We start from the raw sequence: 20,304 nt of genomic DNA, 5'->3' as shown, positions 1-20,304 counted from the left end.
TGTGCTCTCATAGATTCTCCTAAACCTTTACCCAATACCACTGCTACAGTCTCTTACAGAGGTGCTGAATTATCATGCAGATAAGATATGAGCTAAATTCTCTGCGTCAGCACTGTGATATCACGCAATATCATTTCCATTGAGTAAGGTGGATATAAGTGGGTACTGTTAAGGAGCCACAAGTGGGAATACTTTCACGTGGTGACTGTAGTTGGGGTGGGATCAGTCACTGAGCCTGAGGAAACTCAAGATCAGGAGTCAGTCCCCAAGGACAGACCAGCCCAAGGCTCCAGATGGAAAGTGTACTCAGAAAAATGGAGAAATCAGGGCTACCCCAAACCAACGAGCAAATCAAAAGCAAGGTCAGGAAATGAAAGAGCTTGCAGTAAAAGGTAAAGTCTTAGACAAAGATGACCTAAGTCTACAAAGATATAAAGCAGGTTAGCCAAGAAGCTTCTTCAGGACCAAATGGGACACCACGTAATGAAAGCAGTTAGCGAGATCTCCTTCTGTGCCCAAATCTCAGGTAGTCAGGCTTCCCAGGATACTCACCTCTCAGTTCCTGGCTACAGCGCTTGGCTGCAGGGCCTGAGAGAGGACGGCATGTGCTGAACCTCTAGCATATAACAAGGTTATCCGGTCAGCGCAGGGAAAATGGGTGTAATGACATTAACAAAACAGTCAGGCTTTTTTTTCCATCTAAGAAACTGTGAATCTTACTTGGGGACAGGAGGAGGTTGGGGTGTGATGGGCTGCTCCCACTTCCCAGGACTTCCATGGCCCTGGGACACTGCTACTATTTCTCCAGGTGCTCTGGCCAGACACTGTCACAGATCATGGTGCTCAGTGCTGCAAAGCAGAACAGTGTTTCTATCATGATGGTGACAGAGATATAGTCCTTGCTGTGAAGGAGATGAGCACTGGTTGCTTGTGTTTTGTCTCAACATGAGACCAAAGATATGGATAATAGCCATTTCTGAAGAATGGCCACATCAGAAGGAAAGACCATCCAGAAATACATAGAATAAAAATAGATATATGCTTCAACAGCAGTAATTGGCAGGGGCTGTTAAAAATTTGGTTAATTTGCTTAAGCAGGGCATGCAACAGACATGAGGCTGTAGGAAAGATGCAGTAATAACAACATTTTAATAATTAAACCTGCACATAAACTAAAATACTTTTTACAGCGTAAAATTATGGCATAAAATTGTGGCAGAGAACAAATGTGTTACATATTTCCAATGACAGATCAACACCTCTTGTAATTCCCATTATCAAAATTGTACGTATATAAAAAATAAATAAATAAAGCTGTTTTGTAACCAGAATTTCTCACCAAGCCCTACTACAAGATATGCAGAAGGAATATTTGTGAGAAACAAATACTGATTGTAATAGAAAAATCCCTGTTTTAGAAATAAGGCACATAATGAGAAAATAAAAATTATTTATGAAGTCAAACGACTTTTAAATCTTTAAATTCTCCACATACCTTCTAGGATTATAGTAACCTGTGGAAGGTCATTATAGTTATAAAGGAAAAGATTAAATAAGCACTTAAGCAGACATAAATAAAACAGACAGGTTAAAAGCTATTAAATTGAACAAGACTGGAGAGAAACCTAATCAGTGCTGCAAAGGAATCTGAACTGAAAAAGAAGGAGACAAATGTAACGTTGAGAATGGGCTATGGGAAGCAGCAATTCTATATTACATATAGGACTCTTCCAAGAAAAGAGACAGTGTGAAAGTAGGAATCACTTTTTGACATGGGAAATTCTGATGGAAAATAAGGCAGGAGAATGGGTCAAGAAGATGCAGGAAGAAACGTGCCTACTGTGGAGGTGTTGGTGGGGTCAGGGAGCTGCTGTGGCAGCTGGGGCTGAACCCACTGGGCCAAGGGTTGTTATGTGGTCTCTAAGCCAGCAATTTCATTTATCTCAGCAAAAAATAAATAGAAAATATATGAAGGAAGCACGTATAGTAAAAAAGAAACATTAAATTTATTTATTTATTTTGTTACTCTCATGTTCCAGAGGTATAGAACCACTGAATTCACCGAGGGACATTTCCACTACCAGAGCTGGTAACATAAGGAATGACTATACCACAAGTACGGATATTTCTAAATATCTTTGTTTTCGTATATTTCTCAATATTTCTGTTCTTATTTTTCTGACTTCTCCCTGAAAAAAAAAATAAACAAAACCATTTTGTTAACTAGATCTGCATGGGCACTTTTTCTAGAGAGGGAGAAATAGGAGCCAACCTTATGAAAAAAAGGAAACAAAACACCCCAAAGCAACCAACAAAAAAATAGCCCAAATCCACAGAATCTACTTGAAATGTTGGGGAAGTTACCATTTAAAAACATATATATGCTGCAATGCAGGAGTATCTCAGCAACTCCATCCTCTGTGTTTCAAATGCCACAACACTAAATGTGAAGAAATGCTGACTTTTGAGGGCACCTGGTATACCAACACTACTTAACAGCACCTCTCAGATGCAGATCATTACATTAATTACGAGCACATCTGTTACAACTGATAATTTTTGTTCTTCCTGATTTTTAATAAGCAATTTTGCCAACACGTTTACTGGAAAGATTACAACATCTTCCTGTGCCGAGAAAACCCAAAGGGCCCATTTATCCCATTGAGCCGTCTTCTTGTTTAAACAGAGGGTCACGCTGCAACCAAGGGACTGCCGTTTCCCCCAGAAGACAGGTCTGATTTGGCTTCACACAGCCGCATGTCTGTGAGAGAGAAACTCCTTTTTTAGAAGCCACTGAAGTCAGCCCAAGCAAATAGAACACCAGCAGCCCAGATGCACCGAGAAATGACAGTCAGAGTTGCTATGATTTAGTAACTGTAGATGTGGGAAGAGGAGGCTGAGCATCCTGGTTCTATTTGCTGTGCACGCTGTGAGTTGACGTGGATTTAACCAAGAAAGGGGCAAGGAACCCAAACAGTGTAAGAAAAGCAAACTGAACTGAGGCAAAGAATGCTTTGTCCTACATCTGATTCAGCCCTCAGGTGATCAGGCTCTGCATGCTTTTAATTTGACTAGCCGGGGATATTTGAGAAAACGTTCTGAGAACAAACGTGGCTGAATATTGAGCGTGACACAGAGTGTCACAAACGCTTAAAGCTTCAGGTCCTTCAGCCAGCGGAGGGAACGAGTGTTTTCCGTCGGACCCGGGACGCGAGAACGTCCTCGCCTGAACAATAGCTCCGGGACCGGGCGTCCTGGTGGGGCGAAGGGGGTGAGAAGGCCGGGGCTGCGTCCGACAGCGGGAGAGGAGCGGCGGGAGCGGAGCGTGTGCGGCTGCGGCGCGGGGAGGCGGGCGGCGGGCGGGCAGGAGGCTGGTGCGAGCTGTTTGGCCACCGGAGCCAATCGAAAGCTGGGGCTTGATCCTCTTCTCGGGCAGCGGCTGAGAGGAGTCAGTGCCGAGCTCCCCTCCGCAGCCGGGACCCGGCCGAGCCGCCTCGCTCTCTCCCAGCACCGCGCTCTCCCACCGGGCGCCTATGGGCATCTGCAGAGAGCGAGGACTTCGCACCACCGCCAGCGGGCGAGGACCGCGACCCCGCTCCACCCCGCCTTTGGACCTATAGCCGGTAGGACGGAGCGCGCTGCGGAGCCTTCCTCGCCTCACCGCAGGTACGGGGTGACCGGTGGCGGCCGCTCGCTTTCCTCCTTCCCTTCTCTCCCTGTGCCGGCTGTAGGGCAGGGCTCAGGGCCCCGAGAGCTGACAGCGCGTCTCCGCGCGGCGGCGGCGGCGGCGTCGGCAGCGCCGCGTCCCGGAGGGAGCTGCCCGCCCGCGGGGCGGCTCCGCGCACAGCAACCCTAGAGGCGGCTCCCTTGGCTGCCCCAGGTACCTGCAGGGCCGGAGCCCCCCGGGCCGGGAGTATGGCAGCGCGTGCGTGCGTGAGAGCTGTGCCCCTTTGTACCTTTCTTTCTTTGCTTTGGGTTAATGATGGTTTGCGATTATGAACCCCCCCCCTCCCTCCGAGGGATCTGATCCAGCACTGCTTTAAGTCAGGAGTTGAAAATACATGGGAGGGTGAAAATACATGGGAGCCACTTTCTCATCCTGCAGATGATGATTATCATCATACCATGCTTGACTTTCTGCAAGAGCTAAGGAAATAAGCGCTCTTGCAGAATTGGAGTCACAGGTCCCATAAAAAAATTGCACTGGCATTTGGCTGAACGACTCTTATTTTTAGCACACTATTGTGAAAGGGATTATATAACTTTGGTGGAGTTTTTGAGGATGAAATTAACAGCCCATAACAAGTTTAACCTCTCCTTTTACAAAAGAGGCGAAATGAATTGGATGAGAGCCCAATAAGTGCCATCAGGTGGGCATCAGTCTTAGCAGTGACTGAGGCAGACGCTCCCCAAGGACAACTCCAGTTCAAAATCCTGCAGGAGTCCCCAGGCAACAGGTGCAGGAGTTGCCTGCCCACAGCCCTGGGTCATGCTGGTGCTGAGGCTGCTTCTGGGCTGCTTAGTGCTAAAGCAGAGAGAAACGAGCGTGAGCACGGAGTCCTTGCTGCCCAGCAGCACTGATGCAATGGAGACACTGCTGTCAGGAGATAAATCTGTTGTGTAAACTCCAAGAAATGTGTGTCACCTGAAATACGTGCCTGAGAGATTTTCTTATGCAGATGCTTCACTTGGTAACTTTGGTGCATAACTTTCAGACTGGCCTTTCCAAATGCTAAGGAGGAACATTAATATTCTAGGACTAGAAAGCAGAGCCTTGACAAAATAATGTAATAGAGGCAGTCTGGTTTCTGCCAAGAATCAGTGTTCTGTCTTGGTGTGCAGGCTCTGAGCAAAGCACCTTTCCTCAGTTTTGTTGCACAGTCTGCAACGCACTGCCATCATCCAAGAAGTGAAGTCCTAAGTTCTGAAGAGCTGTGTGTGATCACTATAAAGCTGCAGAGGATGGACCTATTTGCTCAATGTGTTGTGGAAGGAAGGACAGTCTGGCTGTGGCATTTTGCTTTTTCACCTCCTGTGCACACACAGAGCTCTGTGCCTGAAGGAAGCGTGCCCATAGCAGTGAGGGTTGCTCAGCATCTGAGCAGGACCAGGAGTGGTATAAGGCCAGTGAGCAGCATCAGAGGGGCTCTGAAAGGGTGGCACCAAAATGAAGGCCTCTATCTCTGGATGTTGAGCGGCTGGTCTAGCTGATCTATTTGTTTTTTGTTTGTCTCTTGAATAGACTGTGCTTTCACGAGACACTCCTACAGTGTGGAATAGAACAAAGGTGTGGGAAGGTGAAGAATTAATCTGAGGGGAATTTTGTTTCTTTCCATAGTATCAGGTGATGGCAAAAAACAGTCTGAATTGCCAGCTGAACTATGCAGGTATACCCTGTCCTTTGGAAATTGGTGGTTTTCGGTCATGATTTGTCAATGCTTATGTGAGTGTAAATCAAGGATATGCAGATCAATCCCTTTGGTAGCAAATAGCTTTGTCCTGCTGCGATTTTCTTGATAAATATGGTAGAAGACAAATCCCAATGTACCATGATTGGATGCTTGCATTAGAACAGTTTCAATGTAAATTTAGCGGCGCTGCATGTAGAGCAGTCAGGCTGAGTTGCTGAAGTCACTGTGCAGATTTCCTGACACCCGAAGAGCCTCTCAAGCGCTGCACACTGAGTTCTTTCCCTTCACTCTCCCAGATGCTGATAGGCGTGGCTGTGCATTTATATTAGGATTGTGGTTCCTATCAGGAGGGCTCTTTGACGCCAGTCTCCCAGTTGTTCCCACTTACTGTCCATCTCCATATACCTCATGGTGGGCCAGCTGGATTCCTTTAGGATGAATCTAAACTGGAAGATGTGCTAGAGTCTTGAGTCACTGTTGGAAATTCCGTCCGTGGGACTAGACCAGTGCTAGCCTGAAGTGAAACCCTACAAAATGCATTTAGCATTGGTACAAAGTCTCCCACACTTGTATTCCATGTGTTCCTGTTGAGCCGATCTGTTGCTAACATAGACACATTTGATTTGCAGCACGCAGTGCTGGTGCACAGCCCAGTTTGAGGCAAGCAGTACTTCCAGGGCGTTGACTGTTCCCTGATCTTCGCACCACTGCTGCAGAAGTGTTATTGAGGGGCTGTTCTGGCCCAGGAGATCATGGCCCTGCAGCCAGCTTGTACCCCTGGTTGTGCTTGTACTCACTGAGATCTCCGCAGACGGAGAGGTGTTTTGGTTTGGTTTTGTTTTGTAACAGTCTGGTATGCGATTGCAGACTACTTTTAGAGTGAGAACTTTGGATAACGCAGGCTTGAGCTTGCCTGCTGAATGCGAACACAGCCGTTGTGCTTAAAAAAGGACAACCAGTGCCCCACTGTGCTTGTTTGCCCGCGTTGGCTGTAGCCGCGGTGTGTGTGATGGTTCGCAAGGCTGTGTTTATGTTCCTCGTGTCATCTGGGAGTGGTGAAAAATATTGGCTCGAAACTTGAAAACTGTCGCGTAGCGCTGCTGCTCTGCATTCATGGGTGCAGTGTGCCGGCTGACTGCGCTTCCCATAGCACCCCAGGAGCACACTCTATGGAAGGGGCAATGCCTGCAGCCTAGGCAGGTGAGAGTGCGAGCTGCCCGGATAGAGTTTTAGAAACAGATGCTGGTTAAAAAGCTCTAAAACATTTTTGTGTGCATTTCTCACTTTAAAGCTGAAAACATTTATCTGGTCAGTGATTTGGCTGACTGTTTGCACTTTCTTGTACCCCTTAGCTTGCTGCTTTTGTGAAAATTATTTTAAATAAGAAAAAAAAAAAGATGTTTTTTTTTAAAATAATAAACCATTACCGTTATCTTTTGTATGAAAGCATTTCTGGCTAGAAAATACATTACTGGAACTATTAGGGGCTCAAATAATTTCTGCTCAGTAGCAGAATCACAGAACCATGGGGGTTGGAAGGGACCTCTGGGGATCATAGAGTCCAGCCTCTCATGCTAAAGCAGTTCCTTTCAGTGGGTTGTAAGATCATTGTCACTGCTGCAAAAATCAGTCTTATTCATACTTTAGTTTCTCGCTTAATGTGTCCACAGAGTTCATAACGTAGTTTGCAGGGTTGTATGTGGATAGTATGAATGCTGTATATGCCCACCTAGTTCTACATTGCTGTGACTGCTCAAAAAGCACTTTCAAAAGCAAAAAACGTTGTTCTATTCAAAATGATTTCAAAAACAAGATTTGTTTTTTTCCTTTCTTGATGACTGTATTACTAGAGATTGTCTACTCCTAACTTTATTCTTATACACAGCTGCTTTGTGGGATGAAGCACAGATAGACTTTAAGATGAGTTGCCTAGGTTATGGGTATGCCACTTTGAAAACATGGTATTTCTCGTTCTTGGTGCATTAAGCCTTTTATTACCATTTGTTTGTTTGTTTGTTTCAAGAAGATTTTTGATGCCTGCTTCAGAAAGGGAAACAGACCACAAAAATGTGTCTTGCTCCAGATCTTTACAACATGGAGCAATCTATCTTTCAATATCCAGTGTGGTACAACCATGGAAGTCTTACCTGTCACCTGTCTTCGTCAAAAGGATACCTCACAGCATCTATTTTTCACATTCATTTTCCATTCTGGGTACAACTCTGTGTACAACTTTTTTTTTTTATACTTTTATTCTTTTTTTTCTTTTTTTCTCTATAATGTATGTAATAACTATAGCAGAATACTTCAGGTTAGTCATAAGGGTCAGAATTTTAGAGGCTACACTGACATATGGAATTATGTTGTAAATGTATATTATGTATAAAAATATGCATGCTACCATCTTTACTATAAGAGTCTTTATAGAAACAAAAAGGTAAAATTTTCTCATTTTGGACAGTTTTAAAGTCATGGAAGTGAGTATTTGAAAAAACTAGGAGGAAATTAAAGTGGTGATACATTCGAATACAGAAAGTCTTATAAAGATTTTATTTCTGCCTATTTTGTGTTAAGTAAGTGGGAGAAGAAAAGTACGCTGGCAAAGGAAAATACAGCATTTACCCTCCAAATTTCATTTTGGAAACTGTTTTTATTGAGTGTGATGGGCAGTGCACAAATATAACATCAGACTGTGTATTTAACAGTTATAAATCTTAGAAATTTCCTAAATTTTTAACTCCTCTTCAGAGTTGGAAACAACATTTGCACAACTCATACAGAATGCGTTATTGACCTTACCTTGTACAAACACTTGTTAGAACTGGAAAACTGCACCGTGCTGGGGCTACAAGTGAACTGGTTGCCTCTCTTCATTTGCATGCAGTTTCACTATGGACTACAGCCATGTGTAGTCTATTCTACCAGTCTGTTTAAGTGCGATTATGCTAGCACTGAATAGCCTGATATTCTACAGTAGTGCTAACAAAAAAATAAACAGCATTGTAAAAATTCTGCATGACCATTTCTGGCAAGAAAGAAGTTTTTTTTTTTTCCTCTTCCAAGTCTCAGACATAATCCTATTTCCAGTGAGGCCAAAAACTAGTTTGGCGTAGAGTTGAGTAGGATCCTGCCCATAAATCTGGCTAGTCTCCACGCAGATAACATCTGAAAAGTAGTCATTTAAAGAGATGTGGGAGAGATTGGGACAGGGGTGTAAATAGTGGGTCAGAGCTTCTACCCAAAATGAAAACATCCCCGTTCTCAGATGTCAGATTTCCTTGCTCTAGGCATGTTTTTTGTTATGATCCATCTATCGTTTGTCAGTTTCTGTTCTGACAGCATTATTATTTGGAGCTCAGTGTCCTTTCCTAGGAACAAGAGGAGGTTGACAGGCAGTGAAGATGGGAAATACATGAACATGCTCTGTTACTATTGCATGACTTAATGGATTCATCCAGTAAAGTCTCCTGTAAAGAGAGAGATTGCTATCTGTCGTATTTTAATTTAATTTGTTCTCTGGCTGACACCTTTCAGATTAGCGGATACAATGGATTTATACTGAGCATATTTGTTGATTTTGGTCTATATTCTTCATTAATGTATCCCATGGAAACTTTTCCTGATAATTCAGTGAAAATAACTTTTGCCCAGGTGTTCTTAAACACAAATATTTACAATCTATAAGCATCTTAGATTGTGTATACTCAGGGCAAGACTGTTGATTTCTTTCTTCTGCTTTCCCATTCCTTACTGAAGCTGATCCTTAAGTAAAGTCGTAGCCCAAAATTGTGTCTTGTTAAGGTTATCTGAAACTGAGGATTCAATGTAACATAAACCAGTTTTTAAGAAAATGTATAGTTACATTCAAATTCACAAAAAAAAAAAAAAAAAAAAAAAGAAAATCACACATGTGCTGTTTTTTATGTGTCGCTTTTTCTGTAGGGTCCCTGAACTAACTGAGAAAAATGTGTGTAGTTGGAAATTGAGCTAGTTTTTGTCATTTACTCTGGCTCTCACTGAGGTTTCCAAAGTCCCTTCTGTCTCTTACAAGAATAAATTCAACAGCTCAATCTAGTTTTTCTTTCACTCTCTTTTTCTCTCTCTCCTTCTATTTCTTTACTTTTTTTTTTTTTTTTTTTTTTTTAATAGCTGCAAGACAGATCCCACCTTTGTCTACCATAAATTCCTCCAAAATGAGAAGGAACTTTAAATACAAATTGTACTGTAACAAATCCCATTTGTTTTTCTTTATTTGCGTTTTTTTAAAACTTCTCTGCACTTGATGTTCTTTCTTCTTGATGAAGTGTTGAGAAAGCACCTTCACAAGCTAGAGTTTATTTTTTTTCTGAATTCTACCAAAATGCCAGTTGACTTATTGTTCAACTCAGGTATGCAGCTTCCAAAAAACATTTTTATTTCAGATAACTGACTTTAAAGTATGATATTTGCAAACATAAGATTGAGTAACTATCAGAAATTGCCAATTTTCTATTTATAAAAAAAGTACTTTTTTTAAAAAAAAAGGTTAAAATCTAATATTTTATAAAACTTAAGCTTTTTTGGAAACGGGATTGTTGTGTCATTCCAAGTTGAGCCTTGTTCTTTTCTGGACATCTCTAAGGTTTCTTTCAAAGAAGGATATGATATTACATGAAGAATGTTTCCCTTGTTTGCCAGAGAGCTGTACTATGTTTACTATAATAGGATTAGAGGAAATTTGAAAGTCAACCCTAGCTCAGCGGGGAATCGATAAACACCCGCTGTACTTGCAGGAAGAGTCTGCCCAGTAGTATTAGGACATTTATCACTATTTATATAGACTTTATCCAACAAACAGATTTATTGTCCATTTAAGACTACACCAGACTTAGAAAGGCTTATCAATATGGATGTGACTTGCAGAATCTGAAAAATTATCCTGGCATGGCCATTTGTGTGGCTTAGCACTGGACCTTTCATACCATAGACTCTCAAAATGCGGAGTCTGTAGCGTATGGATCCCATTGCTTTCCAAAGTCTGTGGTTTGAGTCCTAGCACTTCTGGTTAGGTCAACTATTGTAGCCACAGTCATAAACAGTGATTTTCAAAATCTGAAAAAGCTAGACGAGGGTGTAGCTCCTTGGAAAATTTATTCTGGAAGAGGCAAACCCAGCAGTACCTCTGGATCCATATCTGGTGCTGGCAGGCTCTACTGCTGGGGAGCAATGGCAGTCCAGTCTCATATTTACTCATGTTTGTTTATTTGTGTCTTGGCCAATGTTTGAACTGGAGACTGAGCTCAGGAGAAAGAAAGGGCCTCAGGGATGAATTTTCACTCCTAAATACATGTTGAGAGGTCATTAGATATCTGCTTTTTTTACACGGAAAGATACATAAATGCTGTGTATCAGTAAAACAGAATGAAGTACTTCTTGCTATGAGTGACATACAGAGAATTTTTTAGGAAATATCAAGACTGGAGGGAAATTTGCAGTAGAGATAATGATGCACAAGCTACCATAGTAAATATTGTAATCACCAGTGACAGGTATCTTGCAAAAGTGGGCAACTACTTACTTTATACTTCTGAAAACCTAGAAAAGCCTGTGGACTATTCCTGACAAACACAGAGAATGTGTAGGAAATGCAGAATGGATTCACTGTTGGTTTCGGAAGCTGCTGCTGTGAGCTGTTCATGCTGTGTATGGTAATAAAATTGTTCAATAAATAGACACTTATGGTAATTAGCTTATTATTTCTAATCTACTCTTTAAAATTTATTAGAAAAGAGTCTGAAAAACAGGTTTTTTTTTTCATATGAAATTTTTGGGTTTGTACACTATCCATTATGTTACTGACAAATACCCATTTCTCCCATTCATATAGTGAGTACTGTGAGCAGCTAATCTGCTCCCAGATATTCAAAACTGAAGAAATCTTTCCTATTCTGCTCAGCACATTTGTGCTAAGGGGGAATAATTTCGTTTCTACCATGTTCCTTTCTTTCTCATCCAAAATTATCTATAAAGATATGTGGAATTACTATTTCTTCCATGATCCGTACCTGCCTGTAGTAATGATGGCCGTGACACAGTCCAGAGTGTTGGAGAACCTCTGAAAGAGCCAACAACAGGCATTTTCCACTTGCTTTCAGCTACTCCATTCTGACAGCAGAACTAAGCTGCTCTATGAAAAATCATGGCTGTCAAGTAAAGTCCCTGGTGACTGGAAAAAGGGAAACATCATTTCCATATTCAACAAGAGTAGAAAGGAAGACCTGGGGAACTACAGGACAGTGAGCCTCACCTCTGTGCCTGGGAAGATCATGGAGCTGATCCTCCTGGAAGAGATGTTAAGACGTTTGTGAGATGTGGAGATGATCTGAGATAGCCAGTACAGCTTCACTAAGGGCAGATCATACCTGACTAGTCTGGTGGCCTTCTATGATGGAGTGACAACATCAGTGGACAAGTGAAGGGCCACTGATGTTGTTTGCTTGGACTTGTGCTTTGACGTGATCCTGCAGCCCTGCACCGCATCCTTATCTCTAAATTGGATGTAAATGGATTTGAAGGACTGTTAGGTGGGTAAAGAATTGGTTGGATGGTTTTAGCTAGAGGGTTATAGTCATTAGCTCTGTGTCTAGGTGGACGCTGGACCAAGTGGTATTCCCTAGGGGTCTGTCTTGGGACCAGAGCTCTTCAACATCTTTATCAATGACATAGGTAGCAAGAGTGGTGGTGATACCAAGCTGAGTGGTTCAGTTGATAGAATCAGAGGGAGGGATGTAATCCAGAGGGAGGTGAACACACTTGAAAAGTAGGCGCAGAAGAATCTAACAAGGTTTAACAAGGCCATGTGCAAAGTGCTGCACTTGTGTCAAGGCTATCCCAGGTACAAATATAGACTGGAAGAAGAACTTAATGAGGCAGGAAGGCTGGTGGTCTTTAATGTCCTGTCCAGCCTAAACCACTCTGATTCTATGCACTGCTAGCTATGGCTGAGAAGTCTGTAAACAAAGTTTTCCTGTCTCAGGAAGATAACATTGTCTGCCTTACTCTGCTGGCAGTTTGTGCTTCAGACTGTGGGGGACAGTTCTTTTGATCTGTCCTGCGCAACTTTGCCTGAAGGCTGAAGAAATCTCGATCTTGTTTTATCATTGTTCAAACAACAACATTGCCTATTTGAGGTCTTCTGCTTAGCTTCATCCACATTGATAGGCTATAACAGGACTGCTTGCAGTTTGCTCCATTGTATACAACTTGTAACTCAAAGCTGCAGCAAGTTGCCAGTTCATCTCCCCACTCCCTTGCAAGGTTTATTTACTCACAAATAACTGTATAGTAGCAATCAAACATGATTGACTTAAGGTGTTTCCTTTTCTGAATGTGTAAAATAGTGTTCTTGCAGTGCTAATGCAGCACTTTTATATTCCCTCCAGACTGAATTTTAGTTTTATTTGTTGAGAATATTGAGATATATTTTTCATTCCATTTATCATGTCTTTTTCTTTTCTGCTTACAGGATAGCACAAAAAATGCATTAAAAATACTTTTTTTATTTTCATATTGGGATATGAATGGATGGATTTGTGCTAGTTAAACAGATGCTTAGTTTCTCAGTAAAAATGAACTGCAGTATATGACACTTTTGTTATGGAAGTGCCTCAAATAAGATTCCCCCCCCTCCTCCCGAGTGCTGACTACGTTTGAAAACTGGCTTATTTTACCATTTCTCATTTATGTCATTGAAATTCACTCTCACACTCAGGGTGAGAGTCACACCTCAATTTTGCTTTTAAATAAGTACTGTCTTCTGGCTAATAGTAAGCCTTTCCCAAATCTTCTGTGATGGACTTTTGCTTTCACTGTGACTGAATTTTCTGAGTTGGCAACACCTAATAGCCTCTTAAAAGCATAAATGGTCCAGGGAGCATTGCTTACTTGTTATGATGCTTATGGCTAAGCCTGTGGTGTCAGTTTATCTGGGCATGAGTCTAAACTTGTCTTGAAAGGGTCATTCCCTCCTTGGCTCTACTCATAAGTACTTGGTTGTGTCTTAGTTCTATTACAGACTTCATGACACCTACCACAGTATGCAAAAACAGTACACTTAAAATCTATATGAAAGTAGCTTATAAACTGTACTGAAAAGGCTGGCATGAGTGTTTAGAAAACTTTCTGTCCTCTCACTGATATTGTTAATAAGTGCAGAAACTTTGTGTGGCTGGGTGGCATTAGTAGTCTAGTTCGTAGAGTATGGTTCAGTTGGTAAATAAGGAAGATCTTTAATTATGCTAATGCAGATGCAGCTCAGTGTTTCCAGATTTTCTGAATAATAAAGAGTAATGCTGTCATTGCCTTGAATAGAGTTTTATGGGTCATTTTACACTTTACAGGTTGTAAAAACTGTTACAGTAATTAGCAAGATACATATATATAAAAAAAAGGACTAGGATGCTTCTATTACATACTGCTTATTACTGTGTGATATGCATAGGTTGCTCTGAAAGTAGTGCCTCCTATTTATTTGCATTGAAACTACAACAGAGCACAGTAACACTGATTGAGCAAATTCTCAGCTACAAAACACTCTTTTTCAACATAGTCACCACCATTAGCTATGCATTTTCACCAGTGATGGACCAACGATAGCCTGTATGCTGCACTTGTAAAAGTCTGCACCAGCAGAGGTGAACCAGTTTCACAGCTGCTGTGATGGCATTGTTGCTAGGAAGATGTTGCTCATGCATACCATTTTTCATCAGCTTTGAATGGATGGAAAACAAAAGGTGCCAAATCCAGAATATAGGCAGGTATGTTAGAACAGTCCAGATAACCGTGGTCTTCAAGTTAATATGGGGCCTGGGATTATTTTGTTGCAAGAGAAAGATACTGTGTCCAAGAAACTATCACCTTCAGTCTCGTTTTGGATCAATGGATCCTGACAAACTTAACATACAGTGTTCATTTTGTGCCTGCGTGAACAATCATGGGACTAACTTGATGCAAAGTTTGTGATATTCCAACCTTCCCACCATTGTTTCCAGTGTATTTAAGCTGATATTCAGCTCTGTCCACAGTTCCCTTGTTATAATCTGCTGGTTTACGCTGATGAACTGATTGAGATACTCTTCATTTTTGGTGTGACAGTTGTTTACAGCCTCTGGAATGTGGCTTGTCTTTCACATTGCTGTTGTCACTACTGAAACACACCGCCCACCACCTCACTGTGCTCACATCCCCTCTTTGGTCTCCATAAATATTCAGCAAGTGTCAGTGAATATCAGTGGGTAAGATTTTTTCCACATGGAGGAGTTCAATGACACTCTTATGTTTCATATGCACTTTCATGTCAGATGGCGTGTAATGGAATATTGGTGGGAAGCTTCAGCCTCTACTGCGATACCACCAACATCTGCCTCTGATAATAAATTAGGAGGCATTACTTTTGGAGCACCTCTCATATGTATATGAACACAAACACAAATAATACATAAAACATGTTGCCATGTTCACATCTTTAGATGCCAAAAAAACAACAGAAAAGAGGCTTGCTTTACTGCAGAGCCTTTAAGGATGCAAGTTCTAATGTAAATTTGTACCCACAGAATTATAAATTAATTTCTGTTCTAAGGAGTTGGATGGTGCATTGCTTCAGTATAATTCAGAAATATTTTTGTACTTCAAAAAAGTCACTGATAACCATGCCTATTTAGAGGGAAGAACCTCCCATTATGTATTGCTTTGTTATCTTCATTATTTAATATTTCCAAACTTGAACATCCATGTTTTGTATATTGTTTACACTAGTGTCTGTAATATATATATATGTGTGTATATATATATAAATAACTGTAGTCAAAGTATGAAACTACAGTTAATTGCCATTGCATTTTTCTCTTTGCACTTTTAGTTTTTTAAAGAGCGTATCTAACCCTAGACATGTACGTGATAAGACGGAGTGGATTTGCTTCTGATGAACATAGCAATTCCATACATGGATTGTTTTGAAACAGTTAAGTTAATCTTTTTCTGTGATTTTAGGTACAGCTTTCAGTTGGCATCACATAAAATTGGAAACACTGTAAACACTTAGCTTTTATAACAAAGCTCATTATATAATCATTCTGTTATTTTATCAGTTTTCCTACTTTTTTTTTTCTTTTTTTTTTCTCAAACTTGCATATGTTATAAGGGTCAGAATTCATTTCAAATTTGAGTGAAAGTAGACTAGTTTGAGATGTGGAGTTAATCTATCTAAGATGTCTTCACTAAAGAGTTGAAATTAACACTTCTGAACTTCATTCTTTAAGAGTCACCTTATTTATAGCAAGATAAATGCACTTCCAGCTCTAATGGCACAGAGCAGCAAAAACATTCTTTGGATAGCCCAAGTAATCCAAAATATATCTACTCTGGGAAACCTCAGAGGATCTATTTATTCAAAGAGATGGGAAAATTTAAGGGACGTATACTTTCAGCATAGTTTTCAGGATATACAGTCATAGCTTGCATATTTTATCAAGATTCTTAATTTCAGTTAATGAAAAAGAACTTTTAAAACATCTTAAGCTCTTTTTACAGAGTGCTTAGGACAGATATTATACCAGAAAATAGAAACATATTTGTGTATTTGACAATATGTTCAAGAAAAAAATTCAAACATGCCTTTGGATAACAGGTAAAAAAGAAAAATGCAAATAATGACAGAAGTGAAAAAGCAAGGTGAGCTTTTCAGTGGTCTGCCAGCTTTAACCATAAGCTAAAATTGTTCATGGCCTCTAAATGGGCGTTGTTTTTTTTTTTTTTCCTCCAATCTGTAATTTTTTTAGAATAACCTTTGGGTTTTTTTTAATGCATTGCAAACTATTCCCCTCTCACTTATTCAATGGTCATTTCAAATATTCTTCATGGAAACTGAACAAGTATACTGATAAATACTTGCAAATTGTGTCTTTACTGTAAGATGTCCGGCTGTAAGCTAACAATCTCTTAGGATATATATAATCCTTTTCTAGGAGTTTATACATACTACTTGCTGTTGTTAAGGCTCTTAATAAAGGAGTCTAATAGGATCTACTCCTCTGCAGGCTTCCTCGGTTAGCATATGTGAGGGAAATCACATCTAACTGCTAACAGATTCTACAGAGTAAACTTTGCAAGTATTCATTGCATGTTAATTCTTGACAGATAAAATTACGTATTTGCTATTGACTTTGAGGCATGATTTGCTTTGTCACTATTTAGTCATCGTCATGGTACACTGAGGCAGTAGTGTCTTTCCAAACTGTCTTGCAGCATTCAGTATTTCCCTAATGTAATGTTAGGGGTTTGTAGAATGTAGTTAGAGGTTTGTAGAAGAAACGGGAAAGGGAAAATGAAAAAAGACAAGTTTCGGTGTGCTTTTGATTCTGCTCTTAAAAGAGCAATAATTGATGTCTGCAAAGTGGAAGGTTGTATGTTTGTAGCTTTTCCTTCTCCTGTTTGTTGGTTTTCTCTCCAGGACATGCTGGGCATACGGGGAAAGAAATATTAAGTACTTAGTCACATTCCTTTTCACTGCTTTTACTCCTAGGATTTGCCCTGCTCAGAAAATCATGAATCAAAGGTATCTACAACATTACCTCTCTCTCTCTCTCTCTCTCTCTCTCTCTCTCTTTGGGTCACCTTTTCGTATCAGCTTACTCTTTATCCAAAATATGCTTGTTAGGCAATCCTTGCATGTCTCTGATGTGTAATAAAACTTCGACACATGCGTAAGTTATTAAAGAAAGGAGCCCTTTGCTTTTATTCTTGATATTTCAGCATAGTCTCTGAGTAACTTATGAAGAATCTAAACGTATCTGGTACTTCTGGCACTGCTTAGATATGTGAAGGATAAAAGTAGCCTTTGCCTTCTTTCCTTCCACCTATTCTCAGTATGCAGAAGACTGACTTATTATGAAGGTCAAATGGCTCTACAAATAACAATGTCTAGTTACTAGTTTGGGAACGTGGAGCCATGAACGTGTGTTTAATGTTGGGCAGTTCACCTTAATCCTGTATCTTGGAATACACAGGTTTACCTCTGCTCAGCTTTATGAAGATGGTTAAGAATTTTGCAGGGTCCTCATTGTGTGTGTGAAGCTGTGAAGATAGATTATGCTGAGCTTGATTCGCCTTGCAGAAAAGCAGGAGAGTGATAGCTAAAGCAAGTGTTGAGGAATAAAAACAGATGATAGATTGAAAAATGCTCCAGTACACTTCTTAATGCTCCCATTTTTGGATGCACGTGCTGAGATTTTCTTTCTGCAAGGAAAAAGGTGCAACTGGAGGGTAGGGAGGATCACTATGAGGGCTGAATGCACAGGTTAAGTTACACTCTGGAACTAAAGGTGATAAAATCCTCAGAGCTATAAGAAGATGTAATCAGATCCAGAGTACAGCTAGACACATTTTACCCCCTCCCCCAACCTGCATTTAAGCCCTCACGTAGGGAATGGTCTGAGGTGGCAGTGCCAGAATGCACAGTTTGAAGCCAGTGAGCCTTTCAGAGTCTGCTTCCTAAGTAATTTTGGGGCATTTTCAAATGATGATCATGGACACCATGATTTCAATACAAGATGAGAAACTGCTGTATAACTTCTAATTTTACAAGGACGAAGTCCAGTATGAAATTGTGCAGACAAAGCAAGATGACAGTGAATTCTTCTTTGACACCATCTTAGCGTTGTGTACAGAGAGATAGGAACAGAAGTTCTTTGCTTATTATTTGCCTGGAACATCCAATTGGCAGGAACTTGGTCCTCCCAGCCAGGAAACTGTACCAAACAACAAACTGTTAAGAACCCTACAATTAATGCACACATTGTGGAAAGTTACCATTAGCTTCCAAAAAATAGGTTGCTGTTTGTCACTGTTGCCGAAACTGATCCTAATGACTTAAGGACTAATGTCTTTAAAGTAAACATATAGATAAGATCTTAATCTAGCTGAAGTCAGTGGTGGAAAACAGTGAGGTATAGGGTGATTCTGATTGTACTTTTGTGTTTTAGATAACATGGCAGTCGTACCATATGTGATCAGTTATATGGTCAATCAGGTATTGGTCAGCATGGAACGTACCTCAACATTGGTGGGAGATGGCAGCAAGCTAGTTGTTAATGTTGATTGTTTTAGCAGAATTTAATTGCACTCAGAAGGAATGCATGGTTCCATGTTCTTCTACAGCACTGGTGTGAGGAGGAGAAAAGGAGTCGACCAAAGAAAACTCCAGTGTGCAGATACATGACTGTATGGAATTCACTTGAACTTCATGAGTGATAAAATGTAGAGCTGATGATATTTTTGTGCAGAGTATATTTTTAAAAAAATAAGTGGAGCTTGTGATAAGCATGTAGAGTGATGCTTTGAGAGTCTGAAAAAGCTAACAAGAGGAAAAATAGCATGAATATCTTTGGAGACCGGGTGGCGGAGTATGTAGGAGGAGGTCCTTGCCCCTACATTTTTTTCCCTCTTTTGTGTTACAGCTCTTTCTCCCTCTTCTTCAGTCCAAATGGTCTTCCACTAAGTTCTTACTAGATCTCAGTAACTAAGAAAGATAAGATAACACTAGGAGCTATTTGGCTGTGGAGTGTTGATATTTAATTATTGTAGTCTCAAAATTCTTATAAAGTATTGTAATAAGAGTCAGAACCATTCTTGAATGTCTAAATCACAAAACCAAGGTGCAGAAAAGTTGAGGTTAACATTGGCTCATCTAATAGGACTTCCAGAATTTTACCAGCCTGCACATGTTTAAAAAAAGGCCAGTAGTTCATTCTTGCAAACACTTTTAGTGGAGTAACTTTTTAGCTCTTGTTTATAGAACCTGTTCAGCTACCAGTGCCCTTGTATATGTGAGGAGCACTGTAGCCTAGATTAGGGCTAACTATGCTAGATTTATTTAGAATATTACACTAGGCAGAAAAAAGACATTCGTGGAGTTTTCTTTTCTCTTGTAATTTTTTTCACTTGTTCAGACAAATCAAGTTTCACTAATTGAAATACAATTTCAAATATATGAAAAGTAAAGGAAGAAATTTAATGCTGACTAGAACTGAAAAATAATTTGCTCTGTAATCAGAAGATATCAACAACATAAATGTTGTGAATGTATTGTTTCAAACTACTCCCTGGTAAACTTGATATATGTATATATTTATATATATATTTATTTTACATATATTTATAATATTATAAATATATATAAGCTATGTTTTATATATGTTATATATATGTTAAACAGGGAGTTTGAAACAAAATATATAATATTTAAATATATAATATATACATATATAAAATAATAAATAAATATATAAAATAGGTATTTCACCTGTCTTCCATCACAACAATTTCTCTGTAGTCATCTGTTTGTTACTTGAAAGTGATAGTGCATTTTTAATGGTGATTTCTTTCTTGAATGACCTGAAGGCAGTTCCTTGACTGATCTAAATGGCTGTGTATAGTAAACTTGAAGTCTCTGAAAGTCTCTGTACTGACATTCCCATGAAGAAAAATTATTGGCTCCATTGGAATAAGATATTACTTTTTTCCACTTTAATGAAGTCAATATTTGTCATATAAATACTCTTGAAATAATTTGTAGATAAATATTTTCAAATAATCCTCCCTTTTTTCTTCCTTTCTTTTATTCCTGGAATTATTTGGCACAGTGAAGAGAAATGGTGGGGTCTTCTTGTTGGTAGCAAATGCTGCACTATTGCATGAAGCCTTTCATCTTACACTCTGTAGCTTAGCAGAGTACTTATGCTATATCGTACTAATCTGTATCAGAATTTTGTCTCGTATTAAACTTTCCCTTTGTCTCAATACCTTCACCATTAGAGATGTGCTTCTTTTTAGATTCTTAACGTCTATATCCACTTGATCA

General features: G+C 40.0%; 1 protein-coding gene across 1 annotated transcript in view; it reads left to right on the top strand.

The window, feature by feature from the left end:
* The first annotated feature begins 3,430 nt into the window (after window positions 1-3,430).
* GREM2 (gremlin 2, DAN family BMP antagonist) overlaps window positions 3,431-20,304 on the top strand; it is a 41,287-nt gene continuing 24,413 nt past the window's right edge. Inside the window, exon 1 of the mRNA XM_042811205.1 lies at window positions 3,431-3,666. The gene's annotated coding sequence lies outside the window, so the exon portion shown is untranslated. The remainder of the gene's footprint in view (window positions 3,667-20,304) is intronic.

Source organism: Centrocercus urophasianus, unplaced genomic scaffold (assembly GCF_019232065.1).
Source record: "Centrocercus urophasianus isolate 14NV4802_14NV808 unplaced genomic scaffold, USGS_Curo_1.0 seq_10, whole genome shotgun sequence".
Taxonomy (NCBI): Eukaryota; Metazoa; Chordata; class Aves; order Galliformes; family Phasianidae; genus Centrocercus; species Centrocercus urophasianus.
Note: the sequence above shows the minus strand (reverse complement) of the source record. Positions and strands in the feature narration are given on the sequence as shown.